Source organism: Musca domestica, unplaced genomic scaffold, assembly GCF_030504385.1.
Source record: "Musca domestica strain aabys unplaced genomic scaffold, Musca_domestica.polishedcontigs.V.1.1 10, whole genome shotgun sequence".
NCBI lineage: Eukaryota > Metazoa > Arthropoda > Insecta > Diptera > Muscidae > Musca > Musca domestica.
In genome coordinates, this window is record NW_026712115.1 from 11,962,580 (window position 1) to 11,985,256 (window position 22,677).

Below are 22,677 nucleotides of genomic sequence, written 5' to 3' on the forward strand. Positions count from 1 at the left end.
CTGGCAGCACTGATAGTGAATCTCTCTCTCTTTCTCGTAAGCGATTATAAAACAAAAATAATCTACCACACTTCAATAAAAGTGCAGTCGGTTTGTGAAAACAGAACATAAATAGCGGGCAATGATTAGTTTACGACCAAAGCGATACACATCCCATTCATCACTTTAGGACGAGGTGAATGGTGTCGGTCTTGCAGGAGGTATTTTTAAACTAATTCTAATAAAGTTCAAGGCCTATGAACACTCACGTGACAACGAAATTTATTGGGCAGAGATTTTATTTTTGAAGTCCCTACGAAAGATAAACTAAAATAAAATTTGCTACATATATTTGATCTACTTCAAAATGTACCTACATAAGTATTAGAATAATAATTTTTTTTCAATACGAGTAGGGTGTCACTTGCCCTTGTGCTAAGTCATTGAGTGTTATATCCTATAACACTGTGTGTTGGGGGTATTATAAGTTTGATTGGGACAAAAATTATGTAACACCTCGAAATATTGGTTTCCCACATAGGAAAGCATATATGGATCTTCCTGTTTCGCCGAGCTGAGTCGATCTAGCTATGTATGTCAGTCTGTCCGTCTGTCCATGTTAATTTGTAATCTCTACAGGTCGCAATTATGGCCCGATCTTCTCGAAATTTAGAATTGGGGTGGGGCTATTGCTAGAATAGAAGCCTATTGCTTTTGGAGATAATCGCATAATATTTTAGGGTTGAAATGGAAAATTTGAAAATTTTCATGATTTTGCAGTTGTTCTACAGGTCGCAATTATAGACCAATCGATGCGGAATTTAACGTGGGGCTAGAGCTTAGGACTGGGCAGAAGCCTTCCAAATTTGATTTTGATTTGGTCATTGGGTAATATTTAGTGGGTGAAATAGATCATAACATTTGTTTTAAATAAAAGTCAAATTTTCCGTTGAACTGACAGTGACGTAGATGCAGATAGTAAATATATCGGATATATATATATATATATATATATATATATATATATATATATATATATATATATATATATATATATATATATATATATATATATATATATATATATATACAAAGGAAAGGGATGCTAGCTAGAATGCTTATATCTCAAAAATGGCTGGATATCGCATAAAAAGATGCTAATAATGATAATTATTTTTATTTTTTTACATTTTTATCGCAATTTTTTAATTTTACTTATAATATTGAAGTGTATATTTTGTAATATTTTTCCCCTTACAACACAGGTTGGGGTTATTATATGCAGATTGTAATTATCGTTCGATCCTCACGAAAATTTTCACAAGTGTAGGGTTAGGGGTTAGGACACGAAATCTCGCTAGGCGATATCCGAAATACACAAAAGACGAACTTCTGGCATTTATGCTGATCTCGTTGACGAATGTAGGCAAATATTGTAGATAAGCAAATCATATAGATGAGTCTAAATTTGGAGATACAGAGGGGCCTCTTGCTTTAGGAGATGATCGCAAAATATTTAGCTGTTCAAATGAACTAAAAAAAATCTGAATCTAATCGACACGCATGAGAAGAGAGGGAAGAAGTCTAGTATTTTTGGATGACCATTGAATTATATTTAGTTGTAAAATGGACCACAACAACTAACGGAACGAGGGAATGCGTAAATATTGGACAAATGTCCCTGGTTAAAATGCTAAGGGTAATAACAGGGCAGTTCTCCGTGACATAATTTCAAAAACGAAATCTTCCAAAATGGATATGGACATAAAGGGACTTCTAACATATTATAGTGTCCCGCACGACTATAGCTTTTGCTTACTTGTTTGCTATACACTTAATTATTAACTTATTTTATTATACCCTCCACCATACTATGGGTGGTATATTAACTTCCTCATTCCGTTTGTTACTCCGCAAAATACGTACGTGAAACCTAACAAAGTATTGATCAGCGTTAAATTCTTAGTCCATTTAGCGATATCCGTCCGCCTGTCTGTTGAAATCACTCTATTTTTTTGAACAAATTGAGATAGAAGACTAAAATTTTGCAAACATGTGTATTTTGTCAATAGGTAGGTCAAGTTCGGTGTTTTTATGGTGTTAGAGACATTATGGACAGGAATAGTTTCAAATTTCGTATTTAAAGGGTTTTAAAAGTTTTTAAAAGGGTTTTAAAAGTTCGGGCCGGCCGAAATTAGCTGTTTTTATACCCTCCACTTTGAAAAGGAGGGTATATTAACTTTGTCATTCTGTTTGTAATATCCCTAAATATTCGTCGTAGACCCCATAAAGTATACATATTTATATTCAGCATAAACTTTTAAGTCGATTTAACGATGTCCATCTGTCTGCCTGTCTGTCTGTTGAAATCACGATACAGTCCTCATTATTTGACGAAGAGCTTCAAAATTTGGCAGAACGATTTGTATTGTGTCTAGAATGGTTGCTACTGAAAACGAAATGTATCGGTCTACGTTATGGTATAATCCCTGTATAACGGTACCTTCCGACATTCGGTATTTTGGTGATTTTGCCGCATTTTTTCACGGATTTGTCTAAAAATTGGTTGTTATAGTTCGTAATGAGTTCTAAGTCTGCTGGCGGAAAATTGTATGTATAGGTACACGTTTTGGTATAACCCGTTACCTCCCGATATTCGATGTATTGATGATTTTTGCCACATTTTTCCACAGATTTGTCTAAAATTTGTTATTTGTATATCGTATTGGGTTCTAGCTTTGGTGGCGAAACATTGTATATATAGGTCCACGTATTTCCACATTTTTTTCCAGGGATTTGTCTGAAAGTTGTCATTTGTAGTTCGTAATGGGTTCTAGCTCCGGTGGCGGAACATTGTGCATATATGACCACGTTTTCGTACATCCCCCATATAATGGTACTTCCGATATTCCGTATTTTCATGATTTTTTTTGCCATGGATTTGTCTAAAAATTGGTATTTTTAGTTTATAATGGATTCTAGCTGCTGTGACGAAACATTGTATGTATAGGTCCACGTTTTTGTATAGCCCCATATAACAGTACCTCCCGATATTTGGTATTTTGATGATTTTTGCCACATTTTCCCACAAATTTGTCTAAAAAATGGGATTTGTGGGTCATAATGGGTTCCAGCTCGTATGGCGAAACATTGTTTGCATAGGTCCCCGTTTTTGTGTAGCCCCCATATATTGGTACCTCCCGATATTCGGTATTTTGATGATTTTTGCCACATTTTTTCAAGGATTTGTCTAAAAATTGGTATTTGTAGTTAGTAATGGATTCTAACTGCTGTGGTAATCGAATTCTATGTATAGGTCCACATTTTCTCATAATGGTACATCCTGATATTTAGTATTTTGATGATTTTTGCCACAGTTTTCCCATGGATTTGTCTAAAAATTGGTGTCTTTTTTTATAAGTTTAACTGCATTATCCAAACGGTCTTAATGTTATATGAATTTTAAAGTTGAACACCCTTGAATTCTGATACTTTAGTTAGTAGTTAGTAGTTCGGACCGCCCGAACTTAGCTGTTTTTTACTTGTTATATATATATATATATATATATATATATATATATATATATATATATATATATATATATATATATATATATATATATATATATATATATATATATATATATATATATATATATATATATATATATTAATAATTTAACATTACATCAAATGCACTTTAACTTTATTTCAAGCTGTTTGTTTCCTATTAAAAATCAGAAATTTAATGTTCAAATCTCACTGGTATCGAATAAGAGGTGATCATTTTCCAATGAGTTTGCGGTTATTGACAATGCGTTTTTGACATTGTCTAAAGTTATGGATTATAAGCGCTTCAACATATATACCCAAAGTACGATTCAGATGATCTCGAATGTGTTGGTAAAACTGCCGGTCGAGATTATACAAAGAAAAATAATTTTTTTAGATTTGTAAGGTTTCCTTTTATAATAATTCTGTTTTTCTTGCATATCAAACTGGTCAATGATAAGTTATGGTGTAGCGTAACAAACATATAAACATATAAATTGCTATACAATCGTAATCGATTTTTAAGAGCTGTAGGAAAGTTTGAATATATACAAGTCAGAAAAAATCATGAAATCTATATTTGAATTAATGTTTGAAGATTATTTTATTAATGTTGAAGACAACTGCACCTCAAATGGTCCATCCCATTAGTCCATGCCTGACATACTCTTTCTAACATTTCGGATGGTATCTCACAAATAAATCCTTTAATGTTGTCTTCCAATGCGTCAATTGAAATAGACCATATATATTTTCGGCCGATTTCACATATTCGGTGCATAAAACACGATATGATAGTCCGATTCCAATGAAATTCGGCATGAATGAGCGACTAAATTTGGTATCAAAATAACGTTTGTTATGCACCAATCGCGATATATATGTTCGATTCCAATGAAATTCGGTATCGGTATGTACCTCTAATTTCAAATTCCTTCACACCTTCCATATGTGTGACGGAATTTGGTGTAAAAGTTAATTTTTGTCAAGTTATATTGAAATCGGTTCAGATTGGGATATGATTTTATTTAGAAGCATTGACCCACAACCCTTTGCAATGGTATTAGGATAACAGTAGAACACTAGACAACAATTTAATTGAGGGTACGATTATAAGGGGAAAGTATGCTGCTACCTCGAATTCTCTAATTGCAACAGAAACTTGGCATTTCCTATGAAATAAGTAAATACGAAGTACAAACCCTTCGTGTATGCGGACTAAATTTGGCATGTTGCTCCTTTTCGCATGGTCAGCTGTTCCTGACATATTCGCGTTGGTAGACCGAGCTATTTGCTTGTTTACGCATTAATTTATTACATTAAATACTTTTTACTACACCACAAGGTGGTCAGGGTATTATGTCTTTGTGCATTTGTTTGTAACGGGCAAAAGGAAACGAGATAGACCCATAGTTCCTTTTGATGATCTGCATAGAATCACTTTCTGAGTTGATTTATGCATGTCAGTCCGTCTGTCCGTCCGTCCGTCCGTCTGTCCGTCTGTCCATGTATTCTTGTGAACAAAATACAGGTCGCATTTATTATCCGATTGAGATGAAATTTTGCAAACAACATTTGTTTGGCCCAAGGACGAACCCTATTGAAATTGGAGATAATTGGTACAAATTAAGATATAGCTCCCATATGTATCTTCGTCCCATTTGCCTTTTATTGTGCACCAAACGTGTAATATCAGCCCGAATAGTATGGAATTTTGCACATACAACCAAATTAGGCCTGAAAATAAGTATGCCAAATTTGATCGAAATCGGTTCAGATATAGCTATAGCTCCCATATATATTGTTCATCCGATTTGTTATTTTTGTCCTCCGCAGCCGTAATATGCACTCTGTAATAACAATATTTGGGGAAATATATCAAATGCAGCTCAGAAATAACTTTGCTAAATTTTATCGAGATCGGTTCAGATTTGGATATAGCTCCCATATATAACTTCGTCCGATTTACCATTTAACGTCTAATATTTGTCCAAATGGGATGGAATTTGGCACATACGACCGAATTTAGTCTAGAATGTAGTATGCCAAATTTGGTGAAGATCGGTTCAGATATAGTTATAGCTCCCATATATATTGTTCATCCGATTTATTGTATTTGTAACCCACATATATTTTTATCGCACCAAATGGGCAATACAAGTCCGAATTTAAAAGATACAAATGCTTCAGCATATTTAGTCCTTTGAATTTTAAATTATAATTATAATCATAGCGTGTATGATTGAATTCTCCCATAAAAAATTTTAATTATTAAGTGGAGCTCAACTAAATTAGCAAAGTGATGTAGGGTATCATAAAATTGGCCCGCCCGACTTTAGGACTTTCTTTACTGGTTTAAACTTTTGAATTTGTTTTATTTATTTTTTTTAACAAACAATTACTTTTAAATAAAATATAAAAATTAAGGTTTTTGTTAAAGGTGTAGCGAAGCGCGGGTTCAGCTAGTATATACATATATAGTTTAGTTTAATTCGATGGAGATTAAATTTAAGGACTTTATGTTTTATTGTAATACGGAGTTTATTGAAAAGATTGCCGTTTTGACAATTTTAACCCTACAAACGACGAATTTTAGCTTAAATTGCTTTAATATAATAAATACAATTTTAATTAAATTTGGCCAAATTATGTTCACATGGAAAGTACTGTAGGCAGCATACAAGTCACTCCCTTACTATGTATATCGTCAAAATAAGTAAATGTTTGAGTTTATCATTCGTTGACATTTTTCCTATCATTTGAATAAAAAAGACTCCCATAATTATTCCAAAAGAAATTCCGGAATTCCACATGCGAACCAATTCCATACTCAGTGTATATAATCCATCAAAAATGAGTTTTCTAAAGAAGATTGTAAATTAAAAGGAAAGATCACAAAGAAGATTGAACAAGAAATTATATGAGCAAACAATTAAGATGAGTAAATTGGCAGTAATTCTCCTAAATGTTCTAATTATACAAAAAACCTTTGTGAAATTGAAATACATTCATGCCAAGGAATATTAAATTCATGAATGTATGTAATGCTCGAGTACAAATTTTGAATGAAGACACGACACGAAAAGAGTAAAATCTAGCAACAACCAGTTTCAACCAATTTCACATTAAAGCCTTCACAAAGCAATCTGGAAATTGATGTATGCTTGTTCCATCCGATTACATTAAAATCGCACAAAAGCCGTATTAATTTTTCAACAACGATCGTAGTTGGCATGGGACTTTAACTGCATTCGCTAACCGATTTTACTTTTATCTCGAGCTTAACACGTAACTTTTTCTCCCTCGAATATTGAATCTTGATATTTTTATTTTTAAGTTTTATATTACTTTATAGCAGCGTTCGAAAATAAACAGTACACAAACATAGTGACCTGTACCGGTACAGTATCGGAACAAAGTATGGCTGAGTGTTTAAAATCAGTTTTATGATTTCGATTTTTTTTAATGTGGTGCATTTGGTACACTACGATTTTTTAATGCTCCGATTGCGGAACACTACGTTTTTTAGTGCTCTGACTGCGGTACAGTACGATTCTCGTTGTGCTCCGGTACAGTATCACTAAAATATTTTATATAGGTTGTGCTCCGGTACGGTACTTTATCTTAGTGTACCACTCCGCCTCGGGGCGGTACAGAACTCTACGGTACGGTACCATACTGTTTATTTTCGAACGCTGCTTTATAGTAGAGTGTATCAAAAGTCCGGCGTGTAAATTTATTTTTTAAAAGAGAAAAAAATACATATATTATTTTTACACATTAATTCAGGAATTTCATGAAATATAACATATTGTTGCCACGCAATTTGTAATAGTATTTATAACAAGTTAAAAAGTAATGAGTTCGGCCGGGCCGAATTTTGAATACACTCCACCATTTAAAAAAAAATTGGAAATTTTCAAAAAATAAAAACCGTTAAAAATTCTGTGAAAATCTTAAAAAAAACGAATATAGCCGTTATATAGGGGTCTACACGACGTGGACCTACATTGTTGCCATAAGCCAATACCAAATTCAAATTCGAAACATGAAATAAACGGTGAATAATGAACCTAAAATCATCAAAATACCGTATAAAGGGAGGTACCTTTATGTCGGAGCTATACGAAGACCTAGACCTTCATATACAATTTTGTGTAACAGGCTGTAGCATCCATTACGAACTTCAAATATGATATCTCAAACAATTTCGGCGAGTATTGTAAATAAGATTGTCAAAATACCGAATGTAGGGAGGTAATTATATGTGGAGCCTATACAAAGTCCTGGAACTGCATAGCCAACTTTCTATCATAGGCTGTAGTATCCATTACGATCTTCAAATACCGAATTGGAAACAATTCCGGTGAATAATGTCGATAGAATCAAAAAAATACTGAATATCGGGAGGTTCCGTTAAATGGGGGCTATACGAAGACGTATAGACAGACATTTTTCTGTCTTAGGCTGAAGTATCCCTTTGGAACTTCAAATACCGAATTTGAAACAATTCCGGTGAATAATGTCGCTAAAATCATCAAAATACTGAATATCGGGAGGTACCGTTATATGGCGGCTATTCAAAGACGTGGACCTGCACAGTCAATTTTCTGTCTTAGGCTGTACTATCTCTTTGGAACTTCAAATATCAAATTTGAAACAATACCGGTGCATTATGTCGCTAAAATCATCAAAATACCGAATATAGTGAGGTAGTTATATGTGGGGCCTATACAAAGTCCTGAACCTGCGTATACAACTTTCTGTAATAGGCTGTAGTATCTATTACGAACTTCAAATACCGACAGACCTTTTGCGAGGAGGAACCGTAAAGTGTGGACCGACATATCCCAAATTTCATAGGATCTATGGTTGATAGAATTATTGAAATATACAAAGTCTGAGGAAAACCACTGACTCTTTTCGAATGTAATGAGACATATAATTATTAAAAATATTGACCCCTTATAAAGGAGGTATCAGAATGGGATAAGGGATAAGGGATATAGCCCATATTCACAACATATATTGTGCTAGTAAAAATATTCGGATGCTTATTTTGCATTTTATGAGGGTGATCGTTATTCAAATTTTTGATCCGATGTGAGGGAGGTACCAACAGGAGTTGATTGATCGATTCCATTTTCATACAAGATCTATTATTGGGAAATATATATATATATATATATATATATATATATATATATATATATATATATATATTAACATTTAACGTTTTTGCTATCTCACCCTGTACTTGATAGAGTGGACCGATATTGTCCATTTTCGCACCTGACCAGCATAAATAAAAATATAAGGATTTTCAAAGTTTGCCTAAAATTGAATGATCCTGTCATACATTATTATTTTGACCTTTTGTGGGGAGGTACAAGAAGGTCCGATATTGCCCATCTCCTAACTCAATCTAAATCTGATATTAATATTACGATGTACCAAGTTTGGGACAATTCGGATACTACCTTGATAGTTATCATGCCTTCCTTCTTTCTATAAATCTGTTGTGTGAATGAAATTTAAACTAAAATACCCATTTATCACAGCCATAATTTTATTAATTTATTACTCGTCAGAAACAACTATGAATTTAACAAATGTTCTCCACCCAATTTTCTTTTGTTGGTATTAGTAGAAAATACTTGGTGTCCAACAAAAATATTTCGAGTTAACGACCCTTTGATTTAAAAATACCAAAGATTGGCAATGCCTGAGGTGGCATTCGTTTTTTGACAAAGGAGGTATAAATGTGTCAATTCATTTCATTGATAAAGTAATCGTGCGTCTGAGTATATTCTGCAAAAGACTTAATTTATTTTCAGAACGCCGGCACGTAATTGATAAGAACGGTTTATGATTCCGGGGGATCAATTTAAGAGCTCTCGATACCATTGTTGTTTGGTTGAAATGCATTTGTTTTTTGCTACAAACCATAAACCAGTTCTGCGCTTTACTCTTCAGAAACGATTTCTGCCCAAGGGTGCACTCATGCACTCAATTTACGGCTTATTTTCACTTTGTACAATAGAACACATGTTTTAAGCGAATAATAATTAATTCAGCTTTAAACACTACGTACCGCAGTATGTGCGTGTTTCAATATTTATTTAATTGTTTATGCCTTTAAAAGCAACGCTTCAAATGTTAACTGTAAAAAACACCTTTTCGTGGAAATATCTGTGTGCGAGTGGCAAACAATTTAAAGAAACCCAATCTCATTCTCTCTGTGTAAACACACACACACGTAGATATGCCAATAAATTCGAGGGTTTTAAATTCAGTTCAAGTTCAGTATCAGTATCAATGGTAAATGCAGGCATTTATTCAGCGTGGCAGGAGCGAAAAAAAAATCACATGAAATTTAATCGTTATTTCACCTTTATTATCTTCTCATGTTTACGACTACTTGTGTCTTCATTAAGGGATTTTTCAATTTCCTTTCGAGATTCATCCGACCGACATTTCGGGTGATTGTATATACCTACTGCAAGGGATGGTTGTTAAAGCCGGAGATAGGCTTTATCGCACGTACAGCGAGCTGCGCCTTCATTGAAAAAAGGCGAATTCCGCACACATTGAAAATAAAATGCCTATTTTTATACTCTCAAAAGTCATATGGAGATGCTTGATTTTTTACACAAGAAATATTTAAAGATTTGCAGCATTAATGGGAACAGTGGTTTTTCTAAAAGAAATGTGTTACTTTGATAGCCATAAAAACCAAAATTGTATTCGCAATGAAATTGACTCTACTTTTCACAAAATCAAAGTGGAAAATTATTGATTTTTCTACCTTCATTAGAAACCGGGTAATGACTAACATTTATTTTAGTATCACACTGTGAAACGTGCTCAACATTGTCTTTATGGCTTAGGCATAGGCTCAACGTCGAACAGACGTTATGTCTCTCCAACATATCTCAGATAAGATTTCAATTATTTTTATAGTTGTTACCCAGGCAACCACAATTATTTGAAATTGTTATTGTCGACCCTATTTCGAACTTCTAGGCGGATATTACTGCAATTAATCGAGCCAATAGTAAAAGGCTTTTAACTGGTTTAGCAGGGGGCACAAATGAAATATTTTCAATTGATTTTCGGTGGGTTAGAATTGGTATTTACAATGTTATGACAAAATTTGATAATCAGATATCCATTCGCAAGCAGCTTTTATTCACCTTGGCAAAAGAATGGAGTAACATTCCTTCAGTACTTTTGTTTTGTTTTTCTAATTTTCGTGTTTTTGTTTGTCATGCGATTTATTGACTTCAGTAATCAGTGATAAATGTTTATCTAACTTGTTGAAATGTTTGTTTAGACCGGAACATAAAAAATTATATTTCAAAAACGTAAAAGGCCATTTCTTATCGTTGGAAATTTATCTTTATGATGAGAATATAATCATTACTCATTCCTTTAAAGTCGGCATGAGTTAGATTATATCTATGAATGTTTTTTTTCGGAATGTTGCTATTGATAGAAGTAAAAGAGAACGTAACTATAACAATCTAGACCTTCACAGTGTTTGCATAAAAATGAATTAAGAAGTCCGATTTTATTTCGATTTTACTTTTAGTTCTCTCAAAATAACTTCTTATCAAGAAGATAAGGCTGAAAGATTTGGCTAAAATGTTGTAAAATGAATTAAATGTGGCTATAGGTTTGGGTTGTGGTGCTATAATATCCTTTCTGGAATAAATTATAGTCCATGAAATTACACTGTGCAACACAAAGCAGCAAGAACTCTGTAGATAATGAAAGTGGAGCTAAAACAGAAGACAGTAGAATCAAAGTTTTTGAGAATTAACATCGCAAAGTAGCCTTAAGTAGCCTTCTTAAAGTGGATCTTCCTCAAAGTTTAGAGTGGACTTCGTTCGAATATTGAATCCAGATATTTTTATTTGTAAATGGTAGCTGGTATTTTTTATTACGGAATGAAAAAGTCGGCTGGAAACTGTGGCAAGACCTTTAAATGTTTAGAAATGCTCTTAGAGTAACAGCTAAAGTTGCGCTTGTCACTTTAAACTAAACTGAAGAATTTTTAGAGAGGAAATATCTATCTACTGATAAAAATTAAAACCAATGCAGAGGGAAATTGTAGCTGAAACTTTAAAAGTACCGACAATCAGGAGGACCCTTAATTAGTAACAGAATAGCCAAGTTTTAGCTAATTGTGTTGAAAATACGAATACTAACAAAGGTAAAAGCAGTTAAGTTCAGCCGGCCCGAACTTTTTATACCCTCCACCATTTAGAAAGTAACCCATGTAAAAATATTTCTGTAAATGTCGGAATTCCAGCATTCGAGGGGTATGCGTAACTTCTGTTATTAGGAACATCTAATGCAAATATCAAATAGTTATGTATAAATTTAGGCTACAATCATCAAAATAACGAATATCGGTGGGATAGGGGCTATAGAATAATGTTGACTTATATAGAAATGTTTCTATATTAGCAAAAGAACCCATTATGGAATTCAAATACTAAATTTTAAGCAATTCCGTTAGAGAATGTGGCGTAAAACGTTAAAATACCAAATATCAGGAAGCTATATGGTGGCTAAATAAAAACGTGGACCTACAGGGTGAGATAAAAAACTGCAACACAGTCACCATGGCCGGCGCTTGAGTTCTGGTGGTCAACCGAAGGTTTACATTTTTAGCTGACCTCTTTGGCAAGTAAACACGATCATTTTGTTTGTTTTCAAACTGCTGGACAACGTATGTTTCCTCATCGGAGAAAACCAAATTCGGCAGTTCACCACTTTCGACCAAGCGATGCAACTCTTTAGCTCTTTTGAGTCTATTTTCTTTCTGTTGTGGTGTAAGTTCTTGCACTTTTTGGAATTTCAATGGCTTTACCCCGAGCTCATTTTTCAATATTCGCCGAATGGAATATTGCCATATGTTCAGCTCACGAGCCATTTTTCGGCCACTGCGACGCGGATTTCGATCAAGTCGCTTCTTTTTTTTTCGAACTACTTTTGCTGATGTTGCTGTTTTCTTCCGTCCACTTCCTTGACGTTGGGCGACGCTACCAGTATCACGGTAACGAGCGATGGTACGAGACACAAAAGATTTGTTCACATTGAAATGCTGGAGTGCTCTAACGATAGCCACTTGTGGTTTTTCAGCCAAATATAAAGAAATCACACCATCACGCTTGAATTCCATCACGAATTACTTTATTCTGGAAAATTCTCACCAAAATGCTTTTGTACGCTTGTAAGAAATATAATGAGCTATCACTGGACTAATTTTAACAGCTGTCGGTCCAGTGGCTTAGAAATGACAGCAGTCTGAAGTTGGTTGCAGTTTTTTCATCTCGCCCTGTATAAAGACAATATTCTGCAACATGAGGTTGAAACCGTTATAAACTCAAAATATCGAATTTGAAAATATTCCGTTAGAAAATGTGGCTTAAATCGTCAAAATTCCGAATATCGGGTGGTATAGATATATCGGGGTATACGAAAACCTGGACTTGTATAGACAATGTTTTGCTACTGAAGATAGAATCCAATATGAACTCTAAATATATGGGATCTATACCACAATTTGGATCTATATTTCTGAACTTCAATACAGACCTACTTCATTCCTTTGGAAACCTAGTGCGATTTCCACAGACGGACAAATAATCTTAAGTGCATCAAGGATATTTATACTCTGTTTAAAATGTTTCTTTTTCGAGGAGTTACAAACGAAATGGCAAAGTTAATATACCTTATAAGAAACAAGTTAGAAAGTATCAGACGGCTTTGATTTTGACCAACGCTACGATTATTCAAACTCTTGACCCTTTATAGGGGAGGTTTTGAAGGAGTGGGCTAATATTTATTTCTTATCTGACGTACGTTTGATATACATATTGTTCAATTGTCCTTTTTCGCACCCGACCTTGCACAAATAAAAGTATTAAGATTTCCAGTTGGAAGAAATGTTGGTGATTTTTTTACTTTTTTCTTTGGAAATTTTGAACTTTTGCATGGGAGGTGGTGAAAGATGCCATTTCCTAACTCGATCTAAATTTGATAATAATTTTACTATGTACCAATTTTGGACGAAATTGGGCACTCTCTTCGAGACTTATCGTATAAAAAAAGAAAAATAAAAAGGAAAAAAAAATCACCGATTCCACTTTGAACTTTTAACAATGCTATGTTTCAACAAACAATATATCCGGTGAGAATGGACGAGGTTTAATCATTCTTGTACCTTTTCCACAAAAAGGGTCACATTATTGGTTATTATAACCCTTATAATATGCGAATCATGTTAGCGATTTTCTTGAAACTTCTTATATCTCAATATAAAGAGTCAATATTTTGAATAATTGTAACTCTCAACATTTATACTAACATTTGATTTAAGATGAGATGTGTAGGTCCAATCTTTATTGACAAACCGACTGATACCTTTTAACTTATTATTTTTAATAATTAAAAATCAATAAATAATGAGCTAATTCTACTTTGGACAAAATCTTAAAACTAAAGAACTTATGCTAAATGGAGACAACTATTTACATTTTTATGGAATCAAATCAAACAAGTAACCACCATTTGGAACAAATTTGGAAATTTTCAACAAAATAAAATCCGTTAAAAATCCTGTTAAAATCTTAAAAATACCGAATATAGACGTTAGATAGGGGTCTATACGATAACGTGGTCCTGTCATAAGCTATTACAATATTCAAATACGAAACTTGAGAAAAAATGTGGTGAATATTGTAGCCTAAAATCATGAAAATGCCAAATATAATCGTAGAGAGGAACAGTTATATCGGGGCTATACGAAGACCTGGACCAGCATATACAATTTTTTGTCACAGGTTGTAGTACCCATTAGGCACTTCAAATACGAAATCTCAAACAATTTCGGTAAATATTTTACCTAAAATCGTCAAAATACCGAATATAGGGAGGTACTGATATATGGAACATATACGAAGACCTGGATCTGCATAATTCCCATTACGAACTCTAAATACGAAATTTTAAACAACTCCGGTGAATAACGTCGCTAAGATCATAAAAGTACCGAATATTGGGAGGTACCGTTGCATGTGGGATATACGATATCGTGGACCTATATAGACATCTCTGTTCCAGGGGGTAAAGTGCTTAGAAAGAACTTCTAGTATGGATTTTTAGACAATTCCGTTGAAAAATGTGGTTAAAATCATTAAAATACCGAATACCTATAAAGACAGTGCTCTTCCAGGGGGTAAAGTTCTCAGAAGGAAATCTTTTTGTGGATTCTTAGATAATTTCATTAAAAAATTTGGCTACAATCATCAAAATACCGGATATCGGGGGTACCGTTAAATGGGGGCTATACAATATTGTGGACCGATATAGCCGATCATCGTACTTGACCTGCCTGCAGACAAAATACTGATCTGTGCAAAATGTTAGCTTCCTATCTATATTCGTTTTGACTCTAGTGTGATTAAAACAGAAATTCAAATATGATGAAATAAAATTCATCTTAGAATTTTACGCTGATCAAGTATATGTATACTTTGTTAAGCTAAAATTATTATTTCGATGAGTTAAAAAAGGAATCGAACTTAACATACCCTCCATATTATGTATGGTTAAGGGTATAAAAAGAATGTTCACGAAAATTGAGAGCGATTGTACACATAAATCAAAAAAGCTGTTCTCTTTGTTATGCTTGCCGAGTGTAATTGGGTCGCAAGCGTGTGAATAGCTCAAAAACATGTTCCAAAGAAAAGTATCGTTAGCATAACATAACACTGTAACGCATTTCCTTTTCTGTATGTTGGACTTTGTATCTACCCGCTTGATTAGCGAGTCCACAGCGCTTCCCCATAATTTCTCATATAATTAGAATATGTATATAAAACAATTATTTGTTAATGAAATATTATTAGAGAAAAAACAAGTAAAAAAAAAACATTAAGTTCGGCCGGGCCAACATTTTAATACCCTCCGCTTTAGGGTAAAGGAAACATTAGAACCCATTGTGTCCCACAAATACCAATTTTTATATATATTCGTGGGAAAATGTCGCAAAATCATCAAAATATTGAATATCGGGAGGTACCCCTACCTATACATACAATATTTCGGCAACGGAGCTAAAACCCATTAGGACACAAAAATACCAATTTTTAGACAAATCCGCGAAGAAATGTGGCAAAAATCATCACCAAATATGGGAGCTACACCAAAACGTGAACCTATACATACAATGTTTCGCCACGGCAGCCAGAACCCAATATGACCAACAAATACCAACGTTTAGACAAATCCGGGAAAAATGTGACAAAAACCATAAAAATACCCCATATCAGGAGGTACCGTTATATGGGGGCTATACCAAATCGTGAACCTTTACATGCAATGTTTTGCCACCGGAGCTAGAACCCATTATGACCAAAAAATACCAATTTTTAGACTAATCCGTGAAAAAAATGTGGCAAAAATCACCAAAATACCGAATATGTGGAGGTACCGTTATATGGGAGCTATACCAAAACGTGGTTGATCGTTAAATCAACTTAGAATGTTATGCTGATTATGAATATATATACTTTATGGGGTCTACGACAAATATTTAGGGATGTTCCAAACGGAATGACAAAGTTATTATACCCTCCTTTCCAAGATGGAGGGTATAAAAACAATGCAATATTTAGCAGAAGTTCATTGTAGTCAGTAATTTAAATGTAGTTACTTCTTATCAGAAAAGGTAACAAGTGTAACACTTTTACATAAAGTTGTATTGCCCACATACTTTTATCACATTTGTCCTAAAAAACAAAAACAAAAAAAAAAAAAATAATTCATTTGGATAAGAACAGTATATTCGCAATTTGTATCGTTGTATCGTTGCATTTTTAATCGAATTTGTATAAATATGCACCTATGTTCTTTTCTCACCGCATACGTACGTGGATTGCCGTAAATTTTATCTATTGCAAAATCAACGATATTTAATTTAATCATCATCTAAAAATATAGTCAACATATAAAAATGATAAAATACCTAAAATATTTGTAATTTTGATTAGGGTTCAGTAATATGTTGGTGTCGCGATATTTTAATAATACGTACTCTGATATGTCTCCGACAAAGAGATGACAGCTTAAACCTGTTGTTTGTTTTCCATTTAGAATGTGGGATGAAGTTATTAAAATTTGATAGTGACATTCATACCCGTGTCATTTTCGTAACGAAATAAACACGTGTAACGTATCACTAGTCCCAAATTAAATCAACATTTGTACACAATAGAACATTTCAAATACAACCCTTTGATTTGGGGACATCCGCAGGATATACATTTGAATGACACGCATGGAATATACGCATTTCTTTGATGTATAAATTCATTTCAATTCAAACTAGGTATAAGACTTTATCGAAAAGAGAGATAGAGTACAAATAAGAAGATTCGAATATCTTATTCCATTAATTAAAACTGCTTTAAAAACACTTGAAACATATTTCTTACTATGTGGTTGCTCGTAATTGTAATTAATATGTTATTTTAAACATTCGCCACTCTGCTTATACCTGTAAACAGTTTGTAGATAATTTAATAAACTAAAAATTGTGCGACATATACGACTTTAAATGTTTTATACATACACTGAACTATATATATATTGAACTATGTTGAACTATACATATAGCGATACCCCCTTTGGGCATATGCCTATTTTTAGCTATATCTACCTTATTTCGTCTTATTATTATAATGCTTATATATTCCTCACATACATTGTCTATATAGTTCCACATTTCCCTATAGCCCCTATATACACAGACAGACAGACTGACATGGCTAAATCGTCTTCGAATTTTACTCTGATGAAGAATATATATATTTTGTTGGGTCTAAGATCATTATTTCGATGAGTTACAAACGGAATGACAAAATTAATATATCCTCCATAGTATAGTGGAGGGTATAAAAAATGTGAAATTCTTTCTTATCCAGTTCCCAACATACAAATTTCTCTTAGGTTACTCTATATTTTCAACATACAAGAAAAAAACAGTAAGGAAAAGTCAAAAGTCGGGCAGTGCCGACTATATGATACCCTACACCATGCTATTTAGTAGAGTTCCCGTAACAAAATAATTTATTTCAAGTAGATCATATCATCTTCCAACATTTGGCTTTAGAGCAGTTATAGTTTGCTATAGAGTGCCTGATATTACTTGGCGATGGATTATATTAAGGATATATATGTGAGGGACTTAAACACCAAATCGGATGAAATATATATATATATATATATATATATATATATATATGGGAGCTATATCAATATTCGAAATCGCTTAAGATATCTTGTAACATTTAGTAAGGTATTTCCGAGTTCAAATTTTGTTTGCAAAATTTCATCTCAATCTGATAATAGATGCGACAAAAATACATGGACAGACGGACGGCCTGCCATGCATAAATCGACTCAGAAAGTGATTCTATGAAGATCCTCAAAGGTAACTACGGGTCTATCTCGCTTCCTTCTCCATGTTACAAACAACTGCACAAAGACATTATACCCTTACCATTATGTGGTGGTTTAATTTGTCCCCCTTTGACATTTTGTACCCCCTGCATATTTCAATGTTTGTACATTTGATTGTTTGTTTATATGTACTTTTTAGACATAAATAGCGCTAAACGGATTTTCCTGCAAATTTCCTACATCCTACACTACAGCATTGCCTGAAAGTAAAATAGGCTACACAATTTTTTGAAGTTTCACTTGTAACTGGAGATATAGCATCAAAATAAAAGCTACCTACAAAAAAATTAGATTTTGTGTGCACATATCTATTGATCGGTTGTAGATACAGACTCAAATTTGGAATATATAACGGAATATGGTACAAAAATGAATTCGCCAAATTATATTGAACTCGGTTCAGATTTGGATATAGCTCCCATACATATATTTTTGGCCGATTTCATGCATCAAACACGCCATGTATGTCCGATTTCAATGAACTTCGGAATGAGTAACGGAATTAGTACCAAAATAAATTTGGAATGTGTTCGGAAATTTGGTACAAAAATAAATATGCCAAATTATATTGAAATCGGTTCATATTTGGATATAGCTTCCATATATATTTTCGGCCGATTTCGTGTATTTGGTGCACCAAACACGCTATATATATTAAATTTCGATGAAGTTTGAATTGTGTAATGGAATTTGCTGTTCAAAAATAAATTTTGTCAAATTATATTGAAATCGGTTCAGATTTGGATATTATTTTATAAGAAACATAGAATTACCACGCCTTTGCAATGGTATTAGGCTAACAGTAAAACGCTACACAATAATCTAATTGAGTCTTTGATTATTGCGGATGTATTGCAAAAGAAATATCAATTAATAAATCCCAAGAACACTTTTCTGCTTCTTCCTTCTATATTCAACCTCTGTGACCTGATGCAAAGAAATTCACTAAAAATAACACTCGTATATTTACCCCATCAAGTTCTTTACAGATTTCAACCAAAAAATAATATACGATCATTAACAAACGAACTTGTAAGTATAAGAATAGCTATGGGGTTTTTCTGTTACCCATAATCTTTCAAGTTTATAAAATTCAAGTAAATCGATCCAAAGACTTAACAAAAACAACCCTATTCCTCCGTTACAGTAACGCGAAAAACAAGAATGTGATCCTAAAAGTATGTTATAGATTTAAATAGTTTAAAGTGAGTTTAGTGTTGCCAACCTTTTGTTCCCTAGAATAACTTTTCATTAGTATTAATGGATAGAGGTTATTTACGCACACCATAATGTCCCGGAAAATAGCCCGGCGGGAAAATAAATTGGTTTAAAACAAGTAAAGAAATTTTTAAAGCCGGCGGCTAATTTAGAAGAGATCTACATAACAATTAAAAGATTTTATGGGAGAATTCAATTATAATTAATTCAATCATAATTATAATTTAAAGTTCAAAAGACTAAATATGCCGAAACATTTATATTTTAAATTCGGACTTGTATTGCCCATTTGATATATATAGGAGCTATATCCAAATCAGAACCGATCTTGATAAAATTTGGCAAAGATATTTGTGAGCTGTATTTCATATATTTCCCTGAATATCGTTGTTACGGAGTGCATATAACGGCTGTGGGTAACAAATCGGATGAACAATATATATGGAACCTATATTAGTTATATCTGAACCGATCTTCACCAAATTTGACATACTAGCTTCTACACGTTTGGTGCACAATAAAGGGTAAATCGGGAGATATACACAAATCCGAACCGATGACGATAAAATTTAGCAAAGGTAATTCTGAGCTGTATTTGATATATTTCCCCAAATATTGTTGTTACAGAGTGCATATTTCAGGACTAAAATTACAAATCGGATGAATAATATATATGGGAGCTATAGCTATATCTGAACCGATTCGATCAAATTTGGCATACTTATTTTCAGGCCTAATTTGGTTGTATGTGCCAAATTCCATACTATTCGGACTGATATTACACGGTGGTGCACAATAAAAGGCAAATCGGACGAAGATATATATGGGAGCTATATCTAATTTTTTACCGATTATCTGAAATTTCAATAGGGTTCGTCCTTGGGCCAAACAAATGATATGTGCAAAATTTCATCTGGATCGGGTAATAAATGCGAACTGTACTTTGTGCACAAAAATACATGGACAGACGGTAAGCAAAGGCTATAATCGTGAGGTGCCTACCATGTGATACCCTATGTTAGAAGCCCCCTCATGTCCAAATCCATTTTGGAAGATTTCGCTTTTGAAATTATGTCACGGAGCACTGCTCAGATATTACCCTTAGCATTTTGACCAGGGACATTTTCCCAATTTTTAGGCACTCCGTCGTGCTGTTAGTTTTTGTGGTCCATTTTACCGCTAAATATGGCCATCCAAAATGCCAGAATTCTTCCCTGTGCTTAACTATCTTCTCAGGCATGTCGATTGGCTTCAATTGTGTGATCAGGATTTTTTTTCTGTTTTTGGTTCATTTGAACCCCTAAATATTTTGCGATCATCACCAAAAGCAAGAGGCCCCTCTGTGTTTCCAAATTTAGACTCATCTATATGATTTGCTTGGCTACGATATTTGGCTATATTCGTCAACGAAATCAGCATAAAAAAGCCAGAAGCTCGCCTATTGTATATTAGGATATCGCCTGTGAGTAATGTTGGTATTTTTGTTATAAAAAAAATAGTGGTCCATTATACCCGCTGTCTTAAATTCTAACTTCATGCAAGATTTCGTGTCCTTTGGTTTCTATTTGTGACCTTTATAACGGCTGCAAAATCAGGAACATTTTGAGTTAAAAATAATAGGCTTAGTATTTCTGAGCCTAACCCTACCCTTGTGAAAAATTTCGTGAGGATCGGACGATAATTGCAATCTGTATATAAATAATAACCCCAACCTGTGTTGTAAAGTGCAAAAATATTACAAAATACACACTTCAATATTATAAGTCAAATTTAAAAAATCGCATGCGATAAAAAATATGAAAAAATAAAAACATTTTATGATTTTATGCCAAAAGGGCATTCTAAATTTACAAAAATTGTCAAAATCGCTCCAGCCATTCTGGAGATATAACATATATATATAACATCCTTTGTATATATACATTGTATATATTTCGCCATATATATCCGATATTTTTACTATCGGCATCTACATAACGGTCAGAATTGAATTGTTCGTCTATTTGTGACTTCGCCGGTATTAAAAATATTAGCGGTTTAATGGAAAGTTTGACTTTAATTTATCACAAATGCTATGGTCTATTTCAACCACTAAATATTACGCGATGACCATCAAAATTGGAAGGGTTCTGCCCAGCCCAAAGCTCTAGTCCCATGCTAACTTTCACTTCGATTGGTCTATAATTGTGACCTGTAGAGCAAATGAAAAATCAGGAAATTTGTCAGTTTTTGGTCCATTTCAACCCTTAAATATTATGCGATCATCTCCAATAGGGTTCTATTCTGACCTTAACCCCACCTACATTTAAAATTTCGTGAAGATCGGGCCATAATTACGACCTGTAGAGTGATTACAAATTAACATGGACAGACGGACATACATTGCTAGATCGACTCAGCTTGGCGAGACAGGAAGATCCATATATACTTTCCTATGTGGGAAATCAATATTTCGTGGTGTTACATAAATTTTGCCCCAATCAAACTTATAATACCCCCAACACATAGTGTTGTAGGGTATAAAAACCACAACTATTTTTTTTTTGATTTATTTTCTTTACGCCTACTAACTATTTTAACATGGGTATGAACTAGGCAGTGGACAATTGTCCATTCCTACATTACTTTGAAACTAAATATAAACTAGTTACTTTTAAACCAATTACTTTTAAGCCAATTTTTAGTCAGTTAAAAAATATGTTAAAAAAGTTCAAATAGTTTTTTTTTTCATATTTATTTATTTATCTTTTTTTTTTTTTGTTTTGATAGTCAAATTCTTTATTTTCTATTTGAAGGGGTTGTGAATTTACAGATACACTGCTTTTTAGGCATATGTACTTATGTATTGATGCTAGCAGCACTAGCTTCCCTGCGGGGAAATTAATTAGTTAAAAAAACAACTAGTTATTTTTTGATTTATTTCCTTTACGCCAACTAACTATTTTAACATGGGGATGAGCTAGGTAGTGGACAATTGTCCTTTCCTGCATTACTTTTAAACTAACTATAAAACGGTTAAAAAAAAACAATTTCTAACCAACGGTTTTTTGACCGACTTGTAGTTAGTTCAAAAAGAACAATTTATAACTAGTTGAAATGAAACCAATTTATATCTAACCATTTTCGACTGATTTTTTGTCAGCTTAAAAAAAATACCAATTCGTTTATTAAAATTCAATTTTATTTATTATAACAAATGTATATTTCAAAAATTATACAAAATTATTTTACTGATTTTTTTTCAACGCACACTTTGTGAACATGTCTTTTTTTGACGACATTAAGAGCTTTTCGAAATTCTTTGTTTGGGTCTTCCGTCTGTGATCGCAAGGCGTCCATTAGACATTCGAAAACATTTTGATAATCTTTCAGTCGTTTCTTACCATGCGT